The 22,714-nt window shown below is 39.7% G+C and overlaps 18 non-coding genes across 18 annotated transcripts; all 18 read left to right on the plus strand.

Moving 5' to 3' along the window:
* Positions 1–669: 669 nt before the first annotated feature.
* Positions 670–863, plus strand: LOC144424717 (U2 spliceosomal RNA). The gene has a single exon (XR_013476937.1). It is a non-coding gene; the product is annotated as a U2 spliceosomal RNA (small nuclear RNA).
* A 2,148-nt stretch (positions 864–3,011) lies between these two features.
* Positions 3,012–3,205, plus strand: LOC144424718 (U2 spliceosomal RNA). The gene has a single exon (XR_013476938.1). It is a non-coding gene; the product is annotated as a U2 spliceosomal RNA (small nuclear RNA).
* A 975-nt stretch (positions 3,206–4,180) lies between these two features.
* On the plus strand, positions 4,181–4,374 carry LOC144424719 (U2 spliceosomal RNA). The gene has a single exon (XR_013476939.1). It is a non-coding gene; the product is annotated as a U2 spliceosomal RNA (small nuclear RNA).
* A 975-nt stretch (positions 4,375–5,349) lies between these two features.
* On the plus strand, positions 5,350–5,543 carry LOC144424850 (U2 spliceosomal RNA). The gene has a single exon (XR_013477070.1). It is a non-coding gene; the product is annotated as a U2 spliceosomal RNA (small nuclear RNA).
* Positions 5,544–6,518: 975 nt separating this feature from the next.
* Positions 6,519–6,712, plus strand: LOC144424851 (U2 spliceosomal RNA). The gene has a single exon (XR_013477071.1). It is a non-coding gene; the product is annotated as a U2 spliceosomal RNA (small nuclear RNA).
* A 975-nt stretch (positions 6,713–7,687) lies between these two features.
* Positions 7,688–7,881, plus strand: LOC144424852 (U2 spliceosomal RNA). The gene has a single exon (XR_013477072.1). It is a non-coding gene; the product is annotated as a U2 spliceosomal RNA (small nuclear RNA).
* A 975-nt stretch (positions 7,882–8,856) lies between these two features.
* Positions 8,857–9,050, plus strand: LOC144424721 (U2 spliceosomal RNA). The gene has a single exon (XR_013476941.1). It is a non-coding gene; the product is annotated as a U2 spliceosomal RNA (small nuclear RNA).
* Positions 9,051–10,024: 974 nt separating this feature from the next.
* LOC144424848 (U2 spliceosomal RNA) lies at positions 10,025–10,218 on the plus strand. The gene has a single exon (XR_013477068.1). It is a non-coding gene; the product is annotated as a U2 spliceosomal RNA (small nuclear RNA).
* A 975-nt stretch (positions 10,219–11,193) lies between these two features.
* On the plus strand, positions 11,194–11,387 carry LOC144424722 (U2 spliceosomal RNA). The gene has a single exon (XR_013476942.1). It is a non-coding gene; the product is annotated as a U2 spliceosomal RNA (small nuclear RNA).
* Positions 11,388–12,362: 975 nt separating this feature from the next.
* Positions 12,363–12,556, plus strand: LOC144424723 (U2 spliceosomal RNA). Its single transcript, XR_013476943.1, has one exon. It is a non-coding gene; the product is annotated as a U2 spliceosomal RNA (small nuclear RNA).
* Positions 12,557–13,531: 975 nt separating this feature from the next.
* LOC144424837 (U2 spliceosomal RNA) lies at positions 13,532–13,725 on the plus strand. Its single transcript, XR_013477057.1, has one exon. It is a non-coding gene; the product is annotated as a U2 spliceosomal RNA (small nuclear RNA).
* Positions 13,726–14,700: 975 nt separating this feature from the next.
* LOC144424724 (U2 spliceosomal RNA) lies at positions 14,701–14,894 on the plus strand. The gene has a single exon (XR_013476944.1). It is a non-coding gene; the product is annotated as a U2 spliceosomal RNA (small nuclear RNA).
* Positions 14,895–15,869: 975 nt separating this feature from the next.
* LOC144424725 (U2 spliceosomal RNA) lies at positions 15,870–16,063 on the plus strand. The gene has a single exon (XR_013476945.1). It is a non-coding gene; the product is annotated as a U2 spliceosomal RNA (small nuclear RNA).
* A 975-nt stretch (positions 16,064–17,038) lies between these two features.
* Positions 17,039–17,232, plus strand: LOC144424726 (U2 spliceosomal RNA). Its single transcript, XR_013476946.1, has one exon. It is a non-coding gene; the product is annotated as a U2 spliceosomal RNA (small nuclear RNA).
* A 975-nt stretch (positions 17,233–18,207) lies between these two features.
* LOC144424727 (U2 spliceosomal RNA) lies at positions 18,208–18,401 on the plus strand. Its single transcript, XR_013476947.1, has one exon. It is a non-coding gene; the product is annotated as a U2 spliceosomal RNA (small nuclear RNA).
* Positions 18,402–19,376: 975 nt separating this feature from the next.
* On the plus strand, positions 19,377–19,570 carry LOC144424728 (U2 spliceosomal RNA). The gene has a single exon (XR_013476948.1). It is a non-coding gene; the product is annotated as a U2 spliceosomal RNA (small nuclear RNA).
* Positions 19,571–20,545: 975 nt separating this feature from the next.
* On the plus strand, positions 20,546–20,739 carry LOC144424729 (U2 spliceosomal RNA). Its single transcript, XR_013476949.1, has one exon. It is a non-coding gene; the product is annotated as a U2 spliceosomal RNA (small nuclear RNA).
* A 975-nt stretch (positions 20,740–21,714) lies between these two features.
* Positions 21,715–21,908, plus strand: LOC144424730 (U2 spliceosomal RNA). The gene has a single exon (XR_013476950.1). It is a non-coding gene; the product is annotated as a U2 spliceosomal RNA (small nuclear RNA).
* The last annotated feature ends 806 nt before the right edge of the window (positions 21,909–22,714 follow it).

Genomic DNA, 22,714 nt, shown 5'->3' on the forward strand with positions numbered 1-22,714 from the left:
GTGACGTTTGACGTAATATTTATTGTTTTAGCTTATTACGTCGCAATGGTTACAAATTAATTTCGAGTGATTTATCCTGGTATCTCTCAAAATTATTGACGAATCTAGATCGTTTTGTGATCCCTTGCTGCAAGAGATATGCAGCGTGCTTTGGACATATGGAAGTATTTTCGTGAAACAGTTTCCGTTATTCAATGTCACTTATGTGACAAATTTACAGTGCCCAGTGTGCAAATTCTTCTTTGAGATATCATACGGAAAAACAGCATCAACTGCGCCACATGGAATAGACAATTTACGCTTTTACCGAAAACTGATTATGAATTTATCATTGTCCAATTTTCATAATCAGCAATCTTGGTACTTCAATTATTTTTCACCTCTATTGGGTCTCTACAAATACAGTTAGTGATATTCTTTTAAATGAAACGCTACAGGAGATAAATTTGCGAAGACGTAATCATTTCTGACAAAATTGTACATTATAAAGATGATTTGTACCTGAGATGTCAGTCAACGGTTAAAATAAATCGTAACCTTCAACCATCCAGAATGGGTCCACCATTCCCAGCCCCACTAATTAGTATTGTAAGTGGAAACTTAATCACCGTCACCGGAACCGTTTTCATAAATTCCCAATACATTATTGCGTGAAAACACCGACCATTTATCGCTTCTTCGGCCTATTGGCTAAGATCAAGTGTAGTAACTGTTCTATTCAGATTAATACCTGAATCGTGGGGTACTCCCCCACTCTTGTATTAATTTGATTTTTGCGACGACGAGAGCGAGGGTTCGGCTTGCCACTCCGCTCTCACCGGTCGGCTTGGCGTTGCACTACAGCCTTGACTGGCCCGTCACTTTCCTATTCGGAAAGTTACGATTTATATAATGTTTGTCATGTTTCTCCTACTACTTTGTAAGGCAAAGCGAGTACTCACCCTCGTTCCGTGTCTTTTGGAATGGGCGCGGAGCGTCAGGCACGAAGACAGCTGCAAATCTTCCATACTGCTTCCACCGGAGTAACTTCGGAACGCACAACAATTTCACGAATTCTTTAAATGGAAGTTAGATGGGCATTGTGATGTCACAGAGCAGAGACTGCAATTAAAATGTATTTGGTTACAGGCGAAGAGAATCTGGAATTTCTTTAACCGGTTAACTGCAGCGTGACGTTTGACGTAATATTTATTGTTTTAGCTTATTACGTCGCAATGGTTACAAATTAATTTCGAGTGATTTATCCTGGTATCTCTCAAAATTATTGACGAATCTAGATCGTTTTGTGATCCCTTGCTGCAAGAGATATGCAGCGTGCTTTGGACATATGGAAGTATTTTCGTGAAACAGTTTCCGTTATTCAATGTCACTTATGTGACAAATTTACAGTGCCCAGTGTGCAAATTCTTCTTTGAGATATCATACGGAAAAACAGCATCAACTGCGCCACATGGAATAGACAATTTACGCTTTTACCGAAAACTGATTATGAATTTATCATTGTCCAATTTTCATAATCAGCAATCTTGGTACTTCAATTATTTTTCACCTCTATTGGGTCTCTACAAATACAGTTAGTGATATTCTTTTAACCCTGCTAAAACGCTTAAAAACAGTGAAAAACCGTCAAAAAACACCAATAACCCTGCTAAAACGCTTAAAAACAGTGAAAAACCGTCAAAAAACACCAATAACCCTGCTAAAACGCTTAAAATCAGTGAAAAACCGTCAAAAAACACCAATAACCCTGCTAAAACGCTTAAAAACAGTGAAAAACCGTCAAAAAACACCAATAACCCTGCTAAAACGCTTAAAAACAGTGAAAAACCGTCAAAAAACACCACTCTCTTCCAGCTGTTGACCCAATTAATTTGACATGGTCTTTTTGAAGTTATTTTTTTTGTCAACCACTAAGCCCTAAAGCTTCTCTTATGGATTTTTAAAAGCGTGTGCTAGAGTTCTATTCAGCAATATATCTTTAAAACACACTCCGAAAAAAAAATTTTTTTGCAAAAATATCTCAAAAATTTCTAAAAATAAATAGGACTTTGAGAAATTCTGTGTACAGTAGAGGGTTAATAATTAATTCCTGATTAATTAATTTTTTTTTCAACGTTTTCGTTAAGTTTTTCTTAACACAACATCACCGAAACGCCTATTATAGCATAAATGGTCATTACTCTGAAATTCACAATTGTATTTACAGGTGTATCAAGTTCAAGGCTAAAATTACTGATTTTGATGACGTCACAGCTCTTATTATTACTGCACAGACCACCCCCAACGCAAAAAAATTAAATTTTTTCGACGGAAATGCGCGTAGAACGGCGTAAACAATCCCATACGCGCATTTACGCGTTGAAATTACCATTAATTTTACGTTTTTTTTAACTACAAAAAATCTCCATACTTCTGCCAACTATGGAGCAGTCGAAATCATATTCATCAAAACAACACAGCGCCAGGGATGGTCAGGGATAGTTAGTATGACTGAAAATACATGCTAAAACAATAATAAGTCATTATAAAGGAGTATTTCCTGTCTGAGCTGAGTCGACATTTTCAGACGTCTGACAGGCGATTTTGAAATCCACGGTATTTATAGCATTCGCACTTTGCGTCACGGCTGGAAGGTTCTATCGCTTCTCTCATATCAGGCGATAACGTCAACAAAGAGCTAAGAGCGATATTAACAGTAGTTTACCGAGCACAAAATTAAGCGTAAATATTCTCTCATATGAGCTTAGCCGCTGGAAAAGGGTTAAATGAAACGCTACAGGAGATAAATTTGCGAAGACGTAATCATTTCTGACAAAATTGTACATTATAAAGATGATTTGTACCTGAGATGTCAGTCAACGGTTAAAATAAATCGTAACCTTCAACCATCCAGAATGGGTCCACCATTCCCAGCCCCACTAATTAGTATTGTAAGTGGAAACTTAATCACCGTCACCGGAACCGTTTTCATAAATTCCCAATACATTATTGCGTGAAAACACCGACCATTTATCGCTTCTTCGGCCTATTGGCTAAGATCAAGTGTAGTAACTGTTCTATTCAGATTAATACCTGAATCGTGGGGTACTCCCCCACTCTTGTATTAATTTGATTTTTGCGACGACGAGAGCGAGGGTTCGGCTTGCCACTCCGCTCTCACCGGTCGGCTTGGCGTTGCACTACAGCCTTGACTGGCCCGTCACTTTCCTATTCGGAAAGTTACGATTTATATAATGTTTGTCATGTTTCTCCTACTACTTTGTAAGGCAAAGCGAGTACTCACCCTCGTTCCGTGTCTTTTGGAATGGGCGCGGAGCGTCAGGCACGAAGACAGCTGCAAATCTTCCATACTGCTTCCACCGGAGTAACTTCGGAACGCACAACAATTTCACGAATTCTTTAAATGGAAGTTAGATGGGCATTGTGATGTCACAGAGCAGAGACTGCAATTAAAATGTATTTGGTTACAGGCGAAGAGAATCTGGAATTTCTTTAACCGGTTAACTGCAGCGTGACGTTTGACGTAATATTTATTGTTTTAGCTTATTACGTCGCAATGGTTACAAATTAATTTCGAGTGATTTATCCTGGTATCTCTCAAAATTATTGACGAATCTAGATCGTTTTGTGATCCCTTGCTGCAAGAGATATGCAGCGTGCTTTGGACATATGGAAGTATTTTCGTGAAACAGTTTCCGTTATTCAATGTCACTTATGTGACAAATTTACAGTGCCCAGTGTGCAAATTCTTCTTTGAGATATCATACGGAAAAACAGCATCAACTGCGCCACATGGAATAGACAATTTACGCTTTTACCGAAAACTGATTATGAATTTATCATTGTCCAAATTTCATAATCAGCAATCTTGGTACTTCAATTATTTTTCACCTCTATTGGGTCTCTACAAATACAGTTAGTGATATTCTTTTAAATGAAACGCTACAGGAGATAAATTTGCGAAGACGTAATCATTTCTGACAAAATTGTACATTATAAAGATGATTTGTACCTGAGATGTCAGTCAACGGTTAAAATAAATCGTAACCTTCAACCATCCAGAATGGGTCCACCATTCCCAGCCCCACTAATTAGTATTGTAAGTGGAAACTTAATCACCGTCACCGGAACCGTTTTCATAAATTCCCAATACATTATTGCGTGAAAACACCGACCATTTATCGCTTCTTCGGCCTATTGGCTAAGATCAAGTGTAGTAACTGTTCTATTCAGATTAATACCTGAATCGTGGGGTACTCCCCCACTCTTGTATTAATTTGATTTTTGCGACGACGAGAGCGAGGGTTCGGCTTGCCACTCCGCTCTCACCGGTCGGCTTGGCGTTGCACTACAGCCTTGACTGGCCCGTCACTTTCCTATTCGGAAAGTTACGATTTATATAATGTTTGTCATGTTTCTCCTACTACTTTGTAAGGCAAAGCGAGTACTCACCCTCGTTCCGTGTCTTTTGGAATGGGCGCGGAGCGTCAGGCACGAAGACAGCTGCAAATCTTCCATACTGCTTCCACCGGAGTAACTTCGGAACGCACAACAATTTCACGAATTCTTTAAATGGAAGTTAGATGGGCATTGTGATGTCACAGAGCAGAGACTGCAATTAAAATGTATTTGGTTACAGGCGAAGAGAATCTGGAATTTCTTTAACCGGTTAACTGCAGCGTGACGTTTGACGTAATATTTATTGTTTTAGCTTATTACGTCGCAATGGTTACAAATTAATTTCGAGTGATTTATCCTGGTATCTCTCAAAATTATTGACGAATCTAGATCGTTTTGTGATCCCTTGCTGCAAGAGATATGCAGCGTGCTTTGGACATATGGAAGTATTTTCGTGAAACAGTTTCCGTTATTCAATGTCACTTATGTGACAAATTTACAGTGCCCAGTGTGCAAATTCTTCTTTGAGATATCATACGGAAAAACAGCATCAACTGCGCCACATGGAATAGACAATTTACGCTTTTACCGAAAACTGATTATGAATTTATCATTGTCCAAATTTCATAATCAGCAATCTTGGTACTTCAATTATTTTTCACCTCTATTGGGTCTCTACAAATACAGTTAGTGATATTCTTTTAAATGAAACGCTACAGGAGATAAATTTGCGAAGACGTAATCATTTCTGACAAAATTGTACATTATAAAGATGATTTGTACCTGAGATGTCAGTCAACGGTTAAAATAAATCGTAACCTTCAACCATCCAGAATGGGTCCACCATTCCCAGCCCCACTAATTAGTATTGTAAGTGGAAACTTAATCACCGTCACCGGAACCGTTTTCATAAATTCCCAATACATTATTGCGTGAAAACACCGACCATTTATCGCTTCTTCGGCCTATTGGCTAAGATCAAGTGTAGTAACTGTTCTGTTCAGATTAATACCTGAATCGTGGGGTACTCCCCCACTCTTGTATTAATTTGATTTTTGCGACGACGAGAGCGAGGGTTCGGCTTGCCACTCCGCTCTCACCGGTCGGCTTGGCGTTGCACTACAGCCTTGACTGGCCCGTCACTTTCCTATTCGGAAAGTTACGATTTATATAATGTTTGTCATGTTTCTCCTACTACTTTGTAAGGCAAAGCGAGTACTCACCCTCGTTCCGTGTCTTTTGGAATGGGCGCGGAGCGTCAGGCACGAAGACAGCTGCAAATCTTCCATACTGCTTCCACCGGAGTAACTTCGGAACGCACAACAATTTCACGAATTCTTTAAATGGAAGTTAGATGGGCATTGTGATGTCACAGAGCAGAGACTGCAATTAAAATGTATTTGGTTACAGGCGAAGAGAATCTGGAATTTCTTTAACCGGTTAACTGCAGCGTGACGTTTGACGTAATATTTATTGTTTTAGCTTATTACGTCGCAATGGTTACAAATTAATTTCGAGTGATTTATCCTGGTATCTCTCAAAATTATTGACGAATCTAGATCGTTTTGTGATCCCTTGCTGCAAGAGATATGCAGCGTGCTTTGGACATATGGAAGTATTTTCGTGAAACAGTTTCCGTTATTCAATGTCACTTATGTGACAAATTTACAGTGCCCAGTGTGCAAATTCTTCTTTGAGATATCATACGGAAAAACAGCATCAACTGCGCCACATGGAATAGACAATTTACGCTTTTACCGAAAACTGATTATGAATTTATCATTGTCCAAATTTCATAATCAGCAATCTTGGTACTTCAATTATTTTTCACCTCTATTGGGTCTCTACAAATACAGTTAGTGATATTCTTTTAAATGAAACGCTACAGGAGATAAATTTGCGAAGACGTAATCATTTCTGACAAAATTGTACATTATAAAGATGATTTGTACCTGAGATGTCAGTCAACGGTTAAAATAAATCGTAACCTTCAACCATCCAGAATGGGTCCACCATTCCCAGCCCCACTAATTAGTATTGTAAGTGGAAACTTAATCACCGTCACCGGAACCGTTTTCATAAATTCCCAATACATTATTGCGTGAAAACACCGACCATTTATCGCTTCTTCGGCCTATTGGCTAAGATCAAGTGTAGTAACTGTTCTGTTCAGATTAATACCTGAATCGTGGGGTACTCCCCCACTCTTGTATTAATTTGATTTTTGCGACGACGAGAGCGAGGGTTCGGCTTGCCACTCCGCTCTCACCGGTCGGCTTGGCGTTGCACTACAGCCTTGACTGGCCCGTCACTTTCCTATTCGGAAAGTTACGATTTATATAATGTTTGTCATGTTTCTCCTACTACTTTGTAAGGCAAAGCGAGTACTCACCCTCGTTCCGTGTCTTTTGGAATGGGCGCGGAGCGTCAGGCACGAAGACAGCTGCAAATCTTCCATACTGCTTCCACCGGAGTAACTTCGGAACGCACAACAATTTCACGAATTCTTTAAATGGAAGTTAGATGGGCATTGTGATGTCACAGAGCAGAGACTGCAATTAAAATGTATTTGGTTACAGGCGAAGAGAATCTGGAATTTCTTTAACCGGTTAACTGCAGCGTGACGTTTGACGTAATATTTATTGTTTTAGCTTATTACGTCGCAATGGTTACAAATTAATTTCGAGTGATTTATCCTGGTATCTCTCAAAATTATTGACGAATCTAGATCGTTTTGTGATCCCTTGCTGCAAGAGATATGCAGCGTGCTTTGGACATATGGAAGTATTTTCGTGAAACAGTTTCCGTTATTCAATGTCACTTATGTGACAAATTTACAGTGCCCAGTGTGCAAATTCTTCTTTGAGATATCATACGGAAAAACAGCATCAACTGCGCCACATGGAATAGACAATTTACGCTTTTACCGAAAACTGATTATGAATTTATCATTGTCCAAATTTCATAATCAGCAATCTTGGTACTTCAATTATTTTTCACCTCTATTGGGTCTCTACAAATACAGTTAGTGATATTCTTTTAAATGAAACGCTACAGGAGATAAATTTGCGAAGACGTAATCATTTCTGACAAAATTGTACATTATAAAGATGATTTGTACCTGAGATGTCAGTCAACGGTTAAAATAAATCGTAACCTTCAACCATCCAGAATGGGTCCACCATTCCCAGCCCCACTAATTAGTATTGTAAGTGGAAACTTAATCACCGTCACCGGAACCGTTTTCATAAATTCCCAATACATTATTGCGTGAAAACACCGACCATTTATCGCTTCTTCGGCCTATTGGCTAAGATCAAGTGTAGTAACTGTTCTGTTCAGATTAATACCTGAATCGTGGGGTACTCCCCCACTCTTGTATTAATTTGATTTTTGCGACGACGAGAGCGAGGGTTCGGCTTGCCACTCCGCTCTCACCGGTCGGCTTGGCGTTGCACTACAGCCTTGACTGGCCCGTCACTTTCCTATTCGGAAAGTTACGATTTATATAATGTTTGTCATGTTTCTCCTACTACTTTGTAAGGCAAAGCGAGTACTCACCCTCGTTCCGTGTCTTTTGGAATGGGCGCGGAGCGTCAGGCACGAAGACAGCTGCAAATCTTCCATACTGCTTCCACCGGAGTAACTTCGGAACGCACAACAATTTCACGAATTCTTTAAATGGAAGTTAGATGGGCATTGTGATGTCACAGAGCAGAGACTGCAATTAAAATGTATTTGGTTACAGGCGAAGAGAATCTGGAATTTCTTTAACCGGTTAACTGCAGCGTGACGTTTGACGTAATATTTATTGTTTTAGCTTATTACGTCGCAATGGTTACAAATTAATTTCGAGTGATTTATCCTGGTATCTCTCAAAATTATTGACGAATCTAGATCGTTTTGTGATCCCTTGCTGCAAGAGATATGCAGCGTGCTTTGGACATATGGAAGTATTTTCGTGAAACAGTTTCCGTTATTCAATGTCACTTATGTGACAAATTTACAGTGCCCAGTGTGCAAATTCTTCTTTGAGATATCATACGGAAAAACAGCATCAACTGCGCCACATGGAATAGACAATTTACGCTTTTACCGAAAACTGATTATGAATTTATCATTGTCCAATTTTCATAATCAGCAATCTTGGTACTTCAATTATTTTTCACCTCTATTGGGTCTCTACAAATACAGTTAGTGATATTCTTTTAAATGAAACGCTACAGGAGATAAATTTGCGAAGACGTAATCATTTCTGACAAAATTGTACATTATAAAGATGATTTGTACCTGAGATGTCAGTCAACGGTTAAAATAAATCGTAACCTTCAACCATCCAGAATGGGTCCACCATTCCCAGCCCCACTAATTAGTATTGTAAGTGGAAACTTAATCACCGTCACCGGAACCGTTTTCATAAATTCCCAATACATTATTGCGTGAAAACACCGACCATTTATCGCTTCTTCGGCCTATTGGCTAAGATCAAGTGTAGTAACTGTTCTATTCAGATTAATACCTGAATCGTGGGGTACTCCCCCACTCTTGTATTAATTTGATTTTTGCGACGACGAGAGCGAGGGTTCGGCTTGCCACTCCGCTCTCACCGGTCGGCTTGGCGTTGCACTACAGCCTTGACTGGCCCGTCACTTTCCTATTCGGAAAGTTACGATTTATATAATGTTTGTCATGTTTCTCCTACTACTTTGTAAGGCAAAGCGAGTACTCACCCTCGTTTCGTGTCTTTTGGAATGGGCGCGGAGCGTCAGGCACGAAGACAGCTGCAAATCTTCCATACTGCTTCCACCGGAGTAACTTCGGAACGCACAACAATTTCACGAATTCTTTAAATGGAAGTTAGATGGGCATTGTGATGTCACAGAGCAGAGACTGCAATTAAAATGTATTTGGTTACAGGCGAAGAGAATCTGGAATTTCTTTAACCGGTTAACTGCAGCGTGACGTTTGACGTAATATTTATTGTTTTAGCTTATTACGTCGCAATGGTTACAAATTAATTTCGAGTGATTTATCCTGGTATCTCTCAAAATTATTGACGAATCTAGATCGTTTTGTGATCCCTTGCTGCAAGAGATATGCAGCGTGCTTTGGACATATGGAAGTATTTTCGTGAAACAGTTTCCGTTATTCAATGTCACTTATGTGACAAATTTACAGTGCCCAGTGTGCAAATTCTTCTTTGAGATATCATACGGAAAAACAGCATCAACTGCGCCACATGGAATAGACAATTTACGCTTTTACCGAAAACTGATTATGAATTTATCATTGTCAAATTTCATAATCAGCAATCTTGGTACTTCAATTATTTTTCACCTCTATTGGGTCTCTACAAATACAGTTAGTGATATTCTTTTAAATGAAACGCTACAGGAGATAAATTTGCGAAGACGTAATCATTTCTGACAAAATTGTACATTATAAAGATGATTTGTACCTGAGATGTCAGTCAACGGTTAAAATAAATCGTAACCTTCAACCATCCAGAATGGGTCCACCATTCCCAGCCCCACTAATTAGTATTGTAAGTGGAAACTTAATCACCGTCACCGGAACCGTTTTCATAAATTCCCAATACATTATTGCGTGAAAACACCGACCATTTATCGCTTCTTCGGCCTATTGGCTAAGATCAAGTGTAGTAACTGTTCTATTCAGATTGATACCTGAATCGTGGGGTACTCCCCCACTCTTGTATTAATTTGATTTTTGCGACGACGAGAGCGAGGGTTCGGCTTGCCACTCCGCTCTCACCGGTCGGCTTGGCGTTGCACTACAGCCTTGACTGGCCCGTCGCTTTCCTATTCGGAAAGTTACGATTTATATAATGTTTGTCATGTTTCTCCTACTACTTTGTAAGGCAAAGCGAGTACTCACCCTCGCTCCGTGTCTTTTGGAATGGGCGCGGAGCGTCAGGCACGAAGACAGCTGCAAATCTTCCATACTGCTTCCACCGGAGTAACTTCGGAACGCACAACAATTTCACGAATTCTTTAAATGGAAGTTAGATGGGCATTGTGATGTCACAGAGCAGAGACTGCAATTAAAATGTATTTGGTTACAGGCGAAGAGAATCTGGAATTTCTTTAACCGGTTAACTGCAGCGTGACGTTTGACGTAATATTTATTGTTTTAGCTTATTACGTCGCAATGGTTACAAATTAATTTCGAGTGATTTATCCTGGTATCTCTCAAAATTATTGACGAATCTAGATCGTTTTGTGATCCCTTGCTGCAAGAGATATGCAGCGTGCTTTGGACATATGGAAGTATTTTCGTGAAACAGTTTCCGTTATTCAATGTCACTTATGTGACAAATTTACAGTGCCCAGTGTGCAAATTCTTCTTTGAGATATCATACGGAAAAACAGCATCAACTGCGCCACATGGAATAGACAATTTACGCTTTTACCGAAAACTGATTATGAATTTATCATTGTCCAAATTTCATAATCAGCAATCTTGGTACTTCAATTATTTTTCACCTCTATTGGGTCTCTACAAATACAGTTAGTGATATTCTTTTAAATGAAACGCTACAGGAGATAAATTTGCGAAGACGTAATCATTTCTGACAAAATTGTACATTATAAAGATGATTTGTTCCTGAGATGTCAGTCAACGGTTAAAATAAATCGTAACCTTCAACCATCCAGAATGGGTCCACCATTCCCAGCCCCACTAATTAGTATTGTAAGTGGAAACTTAATCACCGTCACCGGAACCGTTTTCATAAATTCCCAATACATTATTGCGTGAAAACACCGACCATTTATCGCTTCTTCGGCCTATTGGCTAAGATCAAGTGTAGTAACTGTTCTATTCAGATTAATACCTGAATCGTGGGGTACTCCCCCACTCTTGTATTAATTTGATTTTTGCGACGACGAGAGCGAGGGTTCGGCTTGCCACTCCGCTCTCACCGGTCGGCTTGGCGTTGCACTACAGCCTTGACTGGCCCGTCACTTTCCTATTCGGAAAGTTACGATTTATATAATGTTTGTCATGTTTCTCCTACTACTTTGTAAGGCAAAGCGAGTACTCACCCTCGTTCCGTGTCTTTTGGAATGGGCGCGGAGCGTCAGGCACGAAGACAGCTGCAAATCTTCCATACTGCTTCCACCGGAGTAACTTCGGAACGCACAACAATTTCACGAATTCTTTAAATGGAAGTTAGATGGGCATTGTGATGTCACAGAGCAGAGACTGCAATTAAAATGTATTTGGTTACAGGCGAAGAGAATCTGGAATTTCTTTAACCGGTTAACTGCAGCGTGACGTTTGACGTAATATTTATTGTTTTAGCTTATTACGTCGCAATGGTTACAAATTAATTTCGAGTGATTTATCCTGGTATCTCTCAAAATTATTGACGAATCTAGATCGTTTTGTGATCCCTTGCTGCAAGAGATATGCAGCGTGCTTTGGACATATGGAAGTATTTTCGTGAAACAGTTTCCGTTATTCAATGTCACTTATGTGACAAATTTACAGTGCCCAGTGTGCAAATTCTTCTTTGAGATATCATACGGAAAAACAGCATCAACTGCGCCACATGGAATAGACAATTTACGCTTTTACCGAAAACTGATTATGAATTTATCATTGTCCAATTTTCATAATCAGCAATCTTGGTACTTCAATTATTTTTCACCTCTATTGGGTCTCTACAAATACAGTTAGTGATATTCTTTTAAATGAAACGCTACAGGAGATAAATTTGCGAAGACGTAATCATTTCTGACAAAATTGTACATTATAAAGATGATTTGTACCTGAGATGTCAGTCAACGGTTAAAATAAATCGTAACCTTCAACCATCCAGAATGGGTCCACCATTCCCAGCCCCACTAATTAGTATTGTAAGTGGAAACTTAATCACCGTCACCGGAACCGTTTTCATAAATTCCCAATACATTATTGCGTGAAAACACCGACCATTTATCGCTTCTTCGGCCTATTGGCTAAGATCAAGTGTAGTAACTGTTCTATTCAGATTAATACCTGAATCGTGGGGTACTCCCCCACTCTTGTATTAATTTGATTTTTGCGACGACGAGAGCGAGGGTTCGGCTTGCCACTCCGCTCTCACCGGTCGGCTTGGCGTTGCACTACAGCCTTGACTGGCCCGTCACTTTCCTATTCGGAAAGTTACGATTTATATAATGTTTGTCATGTTTCTCCTACTACTTTGTAAGGCAAAGCGAGTACTCACCCTCGTTCCGTGTCTTTTGGAATGGGCGCGGAGCGTCAGGCACGAAGACAGCTGCAAATCTTCCATACTGCTTCCACCGGAGTAACTTCGGAACGCACAACAATTTCACGAATTCTTTAAATGGAAGTTAGATGGGCATTGTGATGTCACAGAGCAGAGACTGCAATTAAAATGTATTTGGTTACAGGCGAAGAGAATCTGGAATTTCTTTAACCGGTTAACTGCAGCGTGACGTTTGACGTAATATTTATTGTTTTAGCTTATTACGTCGCAATGGTTACAAATTAATTTCGAGTGATTTATCCTGGTATCTCTCAAAATTATTGACGAATCTAGATCGTTTTGTGATCCCTTGCTGCAAGAGATATGCAGCGTGCTTTGGACATATGGAAGTATTTTCGTGAAACAGTTTCCGTTATTCAATGTCACTTATGTGACAAATTTACAGTGCCCAGTGTGCAAATTCTTCTTTGAGATATCATACGGAAAAACAGCATCAACTGCGCCACATGGAATAGACAATTTACGCTTTTACCGAAAACTGATTATGAATTTATCATTGTCCAATTTTCATAATCAGCAATCTTGGTACTTCAATTATTTTTCACCTCTATTGGGTCTCTACAAATACAGTTAGTGATATTCTTTTAAATGAAACGCTACAGGAGATAAATTTGCGAAGACGTAATCATTTCTGACAAAATTGTACATTATAAAGATGATTTGTACCTGAGATGTCAGTCAACGGTTAAAATAAATCGTAACCTTCAACCATCCAGAATGGGTCCACCATTCCCAGCCCCACTAATTAGTATTGTAAGTGGAAACTTAATCACCGTCACCGGAACCGTTTTCATAAATTCCCAATACATTATTGCGTGAAAACACCGACCATTTATCGCTTCTTCGGCCTATTGGCTAAGATCAAGTGTAGTAACTGTTCTATTCAGATTGATACCTGAATCGTGGGGTACTCCCCCACTCTTGTATTAATTTGATTTTTGCGACGACGAGAGCGAGGGTTCGGCTTGCCACTCCGCTCTCACCGGTCGGCTTGGCGTTGCACTACAGCCTTGACTGGCCCGTCACTTTCCTATTCGGAAAGTTACGATTTATATAATGTTTGTCATGTTTCTCCTACTACTTTGTAAGGCAAAGCGAGTACTCACCCTCGTTCCGTGTCTTTTGGAATGGGCGCGGAGCGTCAGGCACGAAGACAGCTGCAAATCTTCCATACTGCTTCCACCGGAGTAACTTCGGAACGCACAACAATTTCACGAATTCTTTAAATGGAAGTTAGATGGGCATTGTGATGTCACAGAGCAGAGACTGCAATTAAAATGTATTTGGTTACAGGCGAAGAGAATCTGGAATTTCTTTAACCGGTTAACTGCAGCGTGACGTTTGACGTAATATTTATTGTTTTAGCTTATTACGTCGCAATGGTTACAAATTAATTTCGAGTGATTTATCCTGGTATCTCTCAAAATTATTGACGAATCTAGATCGTTTTGTGATCCCTTGCTGCAAGAGATATGCAGCGTGCTTTGGACATATGGAAGTATTTTCGTGAAACAGTTTCCGTTATTCAATGTCACTTATGTGACAAATTTACAGTGCCCAGTGTGCAAATTCTTCTTTGAGATATCATACGGAAAAACAGCATCAACTGCGCCACATGGAATAGACAATTTACGCTTTTACCGAAAACTGATTATGAATTTATCATTGTCCAAATTTCATAATCAGCAATCTTGGTACTTCAATTATTTTTCACCTCTATTGGGTCTCTACAAATACAGTTAGTGATATTCTTTTAAATGAAACGCTACAGGAGATAAATTTGCGAAGACGTAATCATTTCTGACAAAATTGTACATTATAAAGATGATTTGTACCTGAGATGTCAGTCAACGGTTAAAATAAATCGTAACCTTCAACCATCCAGAATGGGTCCACCATTCCCAGCCCCACTAATTAGTATTGTAAGTGGAAACTTAATCACCGTCACCGGAACCGTTTTCATAAATTCCCAATACATTATTGCGTGAAAACACCGACCATTTATCGCTTCTTCGGCCTATTGGCTAAGATCAAGTGTAGTAACTGTTCTATTCAGATTAATACCTGAATCGTGGGGTACTCCCCCACTCTTGTATTAATTTGATTTTTGCGACGACGAGAGCGAGGGTTCGGCTTGCCACTCCGCTCTCACCGGTCGGCTTGGCGTTGCACTACAGCCTTGACTGGCCCGTCACTTTCCTATTCGGAAAGTTACGATTTATATAATGTTTGTCATGTTTCTCCTACTACTTTGTAAGGCAAAGCGAGTACTCACCCTCGTTCCGTGTCTTTTGGAATGGGCGCGGAGCGTCAGGCACGAAGACAGCTGCAAATCTTCCATACTGCTTCCACCGGAGTAACTTCGGAACGCACAACAATTTCACGAATTCTTTAAATGGAAGTTAGATGGGCATTGTGATGTCACAGAGCAGAGACTGCAATTAAAATGTATTTGGTTACAGGCGAAGAGAATCTGGAATTTCTTTAACCGGTTAACTGCAGCGTGACGTTTGACGTAATATTTATTGTTTTAGCTTATTACGTCGCAATGGTTACAAATTAATTTCGAGTGATTTATCCTGGTATCTCTCAAAATTATTGACGAATCTAGATCGTTTTGTGATCCCTTGCTGCAAGAGATATGCAGCGTGCTTTGGACATATGGAAGTATTTTCGTGAAACAGTTTCCGTTATTCAATGTCACTTATGTGACAAATTTACAGTGCCCAGTGTGCAAATTCTTCTTTGAGATATCATACGGAAAAACAGCATCAACTGCGCCACATGGAATAGACAATTTACGCTTTTACCGAAAACTGATTATGAATTTATCATTGTCCAAATTTCATAATCAGCAATCTTGGTACTTCAATTATTTTTCACCTCTATTGGGTCTCTACAAATACAGTTAGTGATATTCTTTTAAATGAAACGCTACAGGAGATAAATTTGCGAAGACGTAATCATTTCTGACAAAATTGTACATTATAAAGATGATTTGTACCTGAGATGTCAGTCAACGGTTAAAATAAATCGTAACCTTCAACCATCCAGAATGGGTCCACCATTCCCAGCCCCACTAATTAGTATTGTAAGTGGAAACTTAATCACCGTCACCGGAACCGTTTTCATAAATTCCCAATACATTATTGCGTGAAAACACCGACCATTTATCGCTTCTTCGGCCTATTGGCTAAGATCAAGTGTAGTAACTGTTCTATTCAGATTAATACCTGAATCGTGGGGTACTCCCCCACTCTTGTATTAATTTGATTTTTGCGACGACGAGAGCGAGGGTTCGGCTTGCCACTCCGCTCTCACCGGTCGGCTTGGCGTTGCACTACAGCCTTGACTGGCCCGTCACTTTCCTATTCGGAAAGTTACGATTTATATAATGTTTGTCATGTTTCTCCTACTACTTTGTAAGGCAAAGCGAGTACTCACCCTCGTTCCGTGTCTTTTGGAATGGGCGCGGAGCGTCAGGCACGAAGACAGCTGCAAATCTTCCATACTGCTTCCACCGGAGTAACTTCGGAACGCACAACAATTTCACGAATTCTTTAAATGGAAGTTAGATGGGCATTGTGATGTCACAGAGCAGAGACTGCAATTAAAATGTATTTGGTTACAGGCGAAGAGAATCTGGAATTTCTTTAACCGGTTAACTGCAGCGTGACGTTTGACGTAATATTTATTGTTTTAGCTTATTACGTCGCAATGGTTACAAATTAATTTCGAGTGATTTATCCTGGTATCTCTCAAAATTATTGACGAATCTAGATCGTTTTGTGATCCCTTGCTGCAAGAGATATGCAGCGTGCTTTGGACATATGGAAGTATTTTCGTGAAACAGTTTCCGTTATTCAATGTCACTTATGTGACAAATTTACAGTGCCCAGTGTGCAAATTCTTCTTTGAGATATCATACGGAAAAACAGCATCAACTGCGCCACATGGAATAGACAATTTACGCTTTTACCGAAAACTGATTATGAATTTATCATTGTCCAATTTTCATAATCAGCAATCTTGGTACTTCAATTATTTTTCACCTCTATTGGGTCTCTACAAATACAGTTAGTGATATTCTTTTAAATGAAACGCTACAGGAGATAAATTTGCGAAGACGTAATCATTTCTGACAAAATTGTACATTATAAAGATGATTTGTACCTGAGATGTCAGTCAACGGTTAAAATAAATCGTAACCTTCAACCATCCAGAATGGGTCCACCATTCCCAGCCCCACTAATTAGTATTGTAAGTGGAAACTTAATCACCGTCACCGGAACCGTTTTCATAAATTCCCAATACATTATTGCGTGAAAACACCGACCATTTATCGCTTCTTCGGCCTATTGGCTAAGATCAAGTGTAGTAACTGTTCTATTCAGATTAATACCTGAATCGTGGGGTACTCCCCCACTCTTGTATTAATTTGATTTTTGCGACGACGAGAGCGAGGGTTCGGCTTGCCACTCCGCTCTCACCGGTCGGCTTGGCGTTGCACTACAGCCTTGACTGGCCCGTCACTTTCCTATTCGGAAAGTTACGATTTATATAATGTTTGTCATGTTTCTCCTACTACTTTGTAAGGCAAAGCGAGTACTCACCCTCGTTCCGTGTCTTTTGGAATGGGCGCGGAGCGTCAGGCACGAAGACAGCTGCAAATCTTCCATACTGCTTCCACCGGAGTAACTTCGGAACGCACAACAATTTCACGAATTCTTTAAATGGAAGTTAGATGGGCATTGTGATGTCACAGAGCAGAGACTGCAATTAAAATGTATTTGGTTACAGGCGAAGAGAATCTGGAATTTCTTTAACCGGTTAACTGCAGCGTGACGTTTGACGTAATATTTATTGTTTTAGCTTATTACGTCGCAATGGTTACAAATTAATTTCGAGTGATTTATCCTGGTATCTCTCAAAATTATTGACGAATCTAGATCGTTTTGTGATCCCTTGCTGCAAGAGATATGCAGCGTGCTTTGGACATATGGAAGTATTTTCGTGAAACAGTTTCCGTTATTCAATGTCACTTATGTGACAAATTTACAGTGCCCAGTGTGCAAATTCTTCTTTGAGATATCATACGGAAAAACAGCATCAACTGCGCCACATGGAATAGACAATTTACGCTTTTACCGAAAACTGATTATGAATTTATCATTGTCCAAATTTCATAATCAGCAATCTTGGTACTTCAATTATTTTTCACCTCTATTGGGTCTCTACAAATACAGTTAGTGATATTCTTTTAAATGAAACGCTACAGGAGATAAATTTGCGAAGACGTAATCATTTCTGACAAAATTGTACATTATAAAGATGATTTGTACCTGAGATGTCAGTCAACGGTTAAAATAAATCGTAACCTTCAACCATCCAGAATGGGTCCACCATTCCCAGCCCCACTAATTAGTATTGTAAGTGGAAACTTAATCACCGTCACCGGAACCGTTTTCATAAATTCCCAATACATTATTGCGTGAAAACACCGACCATTTATCGCTTCTTCGGCCTATTGGCTAAGATCAAGTGTAGTAACTGTTCTATTCAGATTAATACCTGAATCGTGGGGTACTCCCCCACTCTTGTATTAATTTGATTTTTGCGACGACGAGAGCGAGGGTTCGGCTTGCCACTCCGCTCTCACCGGTCGGCTTGGCGTTGCACTACAGCCTTGACTGGCCCGTCACTTTCCTATTCGGAAAGTTACGATTTATATAATGTTTGTCATGTTTCTCCTACTACTTTGTAAGGCAAAGCGAGTACTCACCCTCGTTCCGTGTCTTTTGGAATGGGCGCGGAGCGTCAGGCACGAAGACAGCTGCAAATCTTCCATACTGCTTCCACCGGAGTAACTTCGGAACGCACAACAATTTCACGAATTCTTTAAATGGAAGTTAGATGGGCATTGTGATGTCACAGAGCAAAGACTGCAATTAAAATGTATTTGGTTACAGGCGAAGAGAATCTGGAATTTCTTTAACCGGTTAACTGCAGCGTGACGTTTGACGTAATATTTATTGTTTTAGCTTATTACGTCGCAATGGTTACAAATTAATTTCGAGTGATTTATCCTGGTATCTCTCAAAATTATTGACGAATCTAGATCGTTTTGTGATCCCTTGCTGCAAGAGATATGCAGCGTGCTTTGGACATATGGAAGTATTTTCGTGAAACAGTTTCCGTTATTCAATGTCACTTATGTGACAAATTTACAGTGCCCAGTGTGCAAATTCTTCTTTGAGATATCATACGGAAAAACAGCATCAACTGCGCCACATGGAATAGACAATTTACGCTTTTACCGAAAACTGATTATGAATTTATCATTGTCCAAATTTCATAATCAGCAATCTTGGTACTTCAATTATTTTTCACCTCTATTGGGTCTCTACAAATACAGTTAGTGATATTCTTTTAAATGAAACGCTACAGGAGATAAATTTGCGAAGACGTAATCATTTCTGACAAAATTGTACATTATAAAGATGATTTGTACCTGAGATGTCAGTCAACGGTTAAAATAAATCGTAACCTTCAACCATCCAGAATGGGTCCACCATTCCCAGCCCCACTAATTAGTATTGTAAGTGGAAACTTAATCACCGTCACCGGAACCGTTTTCATAAATTCCCAATACATTATTGCGTGAAAACACCGACCATTTATCGCTTCTTCGGCCTATTGGCTAAGATCAAGTGTAGTAACTGTTCTATTCAGATTAATACCTGAATCGTGGGGTACTCCCCCACTCTTGTATTAATTTGATTTTTGCGACGACGAGAGCGAGGGTTCGGCTTGCCACTCCGCTCTCACCGGTCGGCTTGGCGTTGCACTACAGCCTTGACTGGCCCGTCACTTTCCTATTCGGAAAGTTACGATTTATATAATGTTTGTCATGTTTCTCCTACTACTTTGTAAGGCAAAGCGAGTACTCACCCTCGTTCCGTGTCTTTTGGAATGGGCGCGGAGCGTCAGGCACGAAGACAGCTGCAAATCTTCCATACTGCTTCCACCGGAGTAACTTCGGAACGCACAACAATTTCACGAATTCTTTAAATGGAAGTTAGATGGGCATTGTGATGTCACAGAGCAGAGACTGCAATTAAAATGTATTTGGTTACAGGCGAAGAGAATCTGGAATTTCTTTAACCGGTTAACTGCAGCGTGACGTTTGACGTAATATTTATTGTTTTAGCTTATTACGTCGCAATGGTTACAAATTAATTTCGAGTGATTTATCCTGGTATCTCTCAAAATTATTGACGAATCTAGATCGTTTTGTGATCCCTTGCTGCAAGAGATATGCAGCGTGCTTTGGACATATGGAAGTATTTTCGTGAAACAGTTTCCGTTATTCAATGTCACTTATGTGACAAATTTACAGTGCCCAGTGTGCAAATTCTTCTTTGAGATATCATACGGAAAAACAGCATCAACTGCGCCACATGGAATAGACAATTTACGCTTTTACCGAAAACTGATTATGAATTTATCATTGTCCAATTTTCATAATCAGCAATCTTGGTACTTCAATTATTTTTCACCTCTATTGGGTCTCTACAAATACAGTTAGTGATATTCTTTTAAATGAAACGCTACAGGAGATAAATTTGCGAAGACGTAATCATTTCTGACAAAATTGTACATTATAAAGATGATTTGTTCCTGAGATGTCAGTCAACGGTTAAAATAAATCGTAACCTTCAACCATCCAGAATGGGTCCACCATTCCCAGCCCCACTAATTAGTATTGTAAGTGGAAACTTAATCACCGTCACCGGAACCGTTTTCATAAATTCCCAATACATTATTGCGTGAAAACACCGACCATTTATCGCTTCTTCGGCCTATTGGCTAAGATCAAGTGTAGTAACTGTTCTATTCAGATTAATACCTGAATCGTGGGGTACTCCCCCACTCTTGTATTAATTTGATTTTTGCGACGACGAGAGCGAGGGTTCGGCTTGCCACTCCGCTCTCACCGGTCGGCTTGGCGTTGCACTACAGCCTTGACTGGCCCGTCACTTTCCTATTCGGAAAGTTACGATTTATATAATGTTTGTCATGTTTCTCCTACTACTTTGTAAGGCAAAGCGAGTACTCACCCTCGTTCCGTGTCTTTTGGAATGGGCGCGGAGCGTCAGGCACGAAGACAGCTGCAAATCTTCCATACTGCTTCCACCGGAGTAACTTCGGAACGCACAACAATTTCACGAATTCTTTAAATGGAAGTTAGATGGGCATTGTGATGTCACAGAGCAGAGACTGCAATTAAAATGTATTTGGTTACAGGCGAAGAGAATCTGGAATTTCTTTAACCGGTTAACTGCAGCGTGACGTTTGACGTAATATTTATTGTTTTAGCTTATTACGTCGCAATGGTTACAAATTAATTTCGAGTGATTTATCCTGGTATCTCTCAAAATTATTGACGAATCTAGATCGTTTTGTGATCCCTTGCTGCAAGAGATATGCAGCGTGCTTTGGACATATGGAAGTATTTTCGTGAAACAGTTTCCGTTATTCAATGTCACTTATGTGACAAATTTACAGTGCCCAGTGTGCAAATTCTTCTTTGAGATATCATACGGAAAAACAGCATCAACTGCGCCACATGGAATAGACAATTTACGCTTTTACCGAAAACTGATTATGAATTTATCATTGTCTAAATTTCATAATCAGCAATCTTGGTACTTCAATTATTTTTCACCTCTATTGGGTCTCTACAAATACAGTTAGTGATATTCTTTTAAATGAAACGCTACAGGAGATAAATTTGCGAAGACGTAATCATTTCTGACAAAATTGTACATTATAAAGATGATTTGTACCTGAGATGTCAGTCAACGGTTAAAATAAATCGTAACCTTCAACCATCCAGAATGGGTCCACCATTCCCAGCCCCACTAATTAGTATTGTAAGTGGAAACTCAATCACCGTCACCGGAACCGTTTTCATAAATTCCCAATACATTATTGCGTGAAAACACCGACCATTTATCGCTTCTTCGGCCTATTGGCTAAGATCAAGTGTAGTAACTGTTCTATTCAGATTAATACCTGAATCGTGGGGTACTCCCCCACTCTTGTATTAATTTGATTTTTGCGACGACGAGAGCGAGGGTTCGGCTTGCCACTCCGCTCTCACCGGTCGGCTTGGCGTTGCACTACAGCCTTGACTGGCCCGTCACTTTCCTATTCGGAAAGTTACGATTTATATAATGTTTGTCATGTTTCTCCTACTACTTTGTAAGGCAAAGCGAGTACTCACCCTCGTTCCGTGTCTTTTGGAATGGGCGCGGAGCGTCAGGCACGAAGACAGCTGCAAATCTTCCATACTGCTTCCACCGGAGTAACTTCGGAACGCACAACAATTTCACGAATTCTTTAAATGGAAGTTAGATGGGCATTGTGATGTCACAGAGCAGAGACTGCAATTAAAATGTATTTGGTTACAGGCGAAGAGAATCTGGAATTTCTTTAACCGGTTAACTGCAGCGTGACGTTTGACGTAATATTTATTGTTTTAGCTTATTACGTCGCAATGGTTACAAATTAATTTCGAGTGATTTATCCTGGTATCTCTCAAAATTATTGACGAATCTAGATCGTTTTGTGATCCCTTGCTGCAAGAGATATGCAGCGTGCTTTGGACATATGGAAGTATTTTCGTGAAACAGTTTCCGTTATTCAATGTCACTTATGTGACAAATTTACAGTGCCCAGTGTGCAAATTCTTCTTTGAGATATCATACGGAAAAACAGCATCAACTGCGCCACATGGAATAGACAATTTACGCTTTTACCGAAAACTGATTATGAATTTATCATTGTCCAATTTTCATAATCAGCAATCTTGGTACTTCAATTATTTTTCACCTCTATTGGGTCTCTACAAATACAGTTAGTGATATTCTTTTAAATGAAACGCTACAGGAGATAAATTTGCGAAGACGTAATCATTTCTGACAAAATTGTACATTATAAAGATGATTTGTT

The sequence above is a fragment of the Styela clava genome, chromosome 6 (assembly GCF_964204865.1).
Source record: "Styela clava chromosome 6, kaStyClav1.hap1.2, whole genome shotgun sequence".
Taxonomy (NCBI): domain Eukaryota; kingdom Metazoa; phylum Chordata; class Ascidiacea; order Stolidobranchia; family Styelidae; genus Styela; species Styela clava.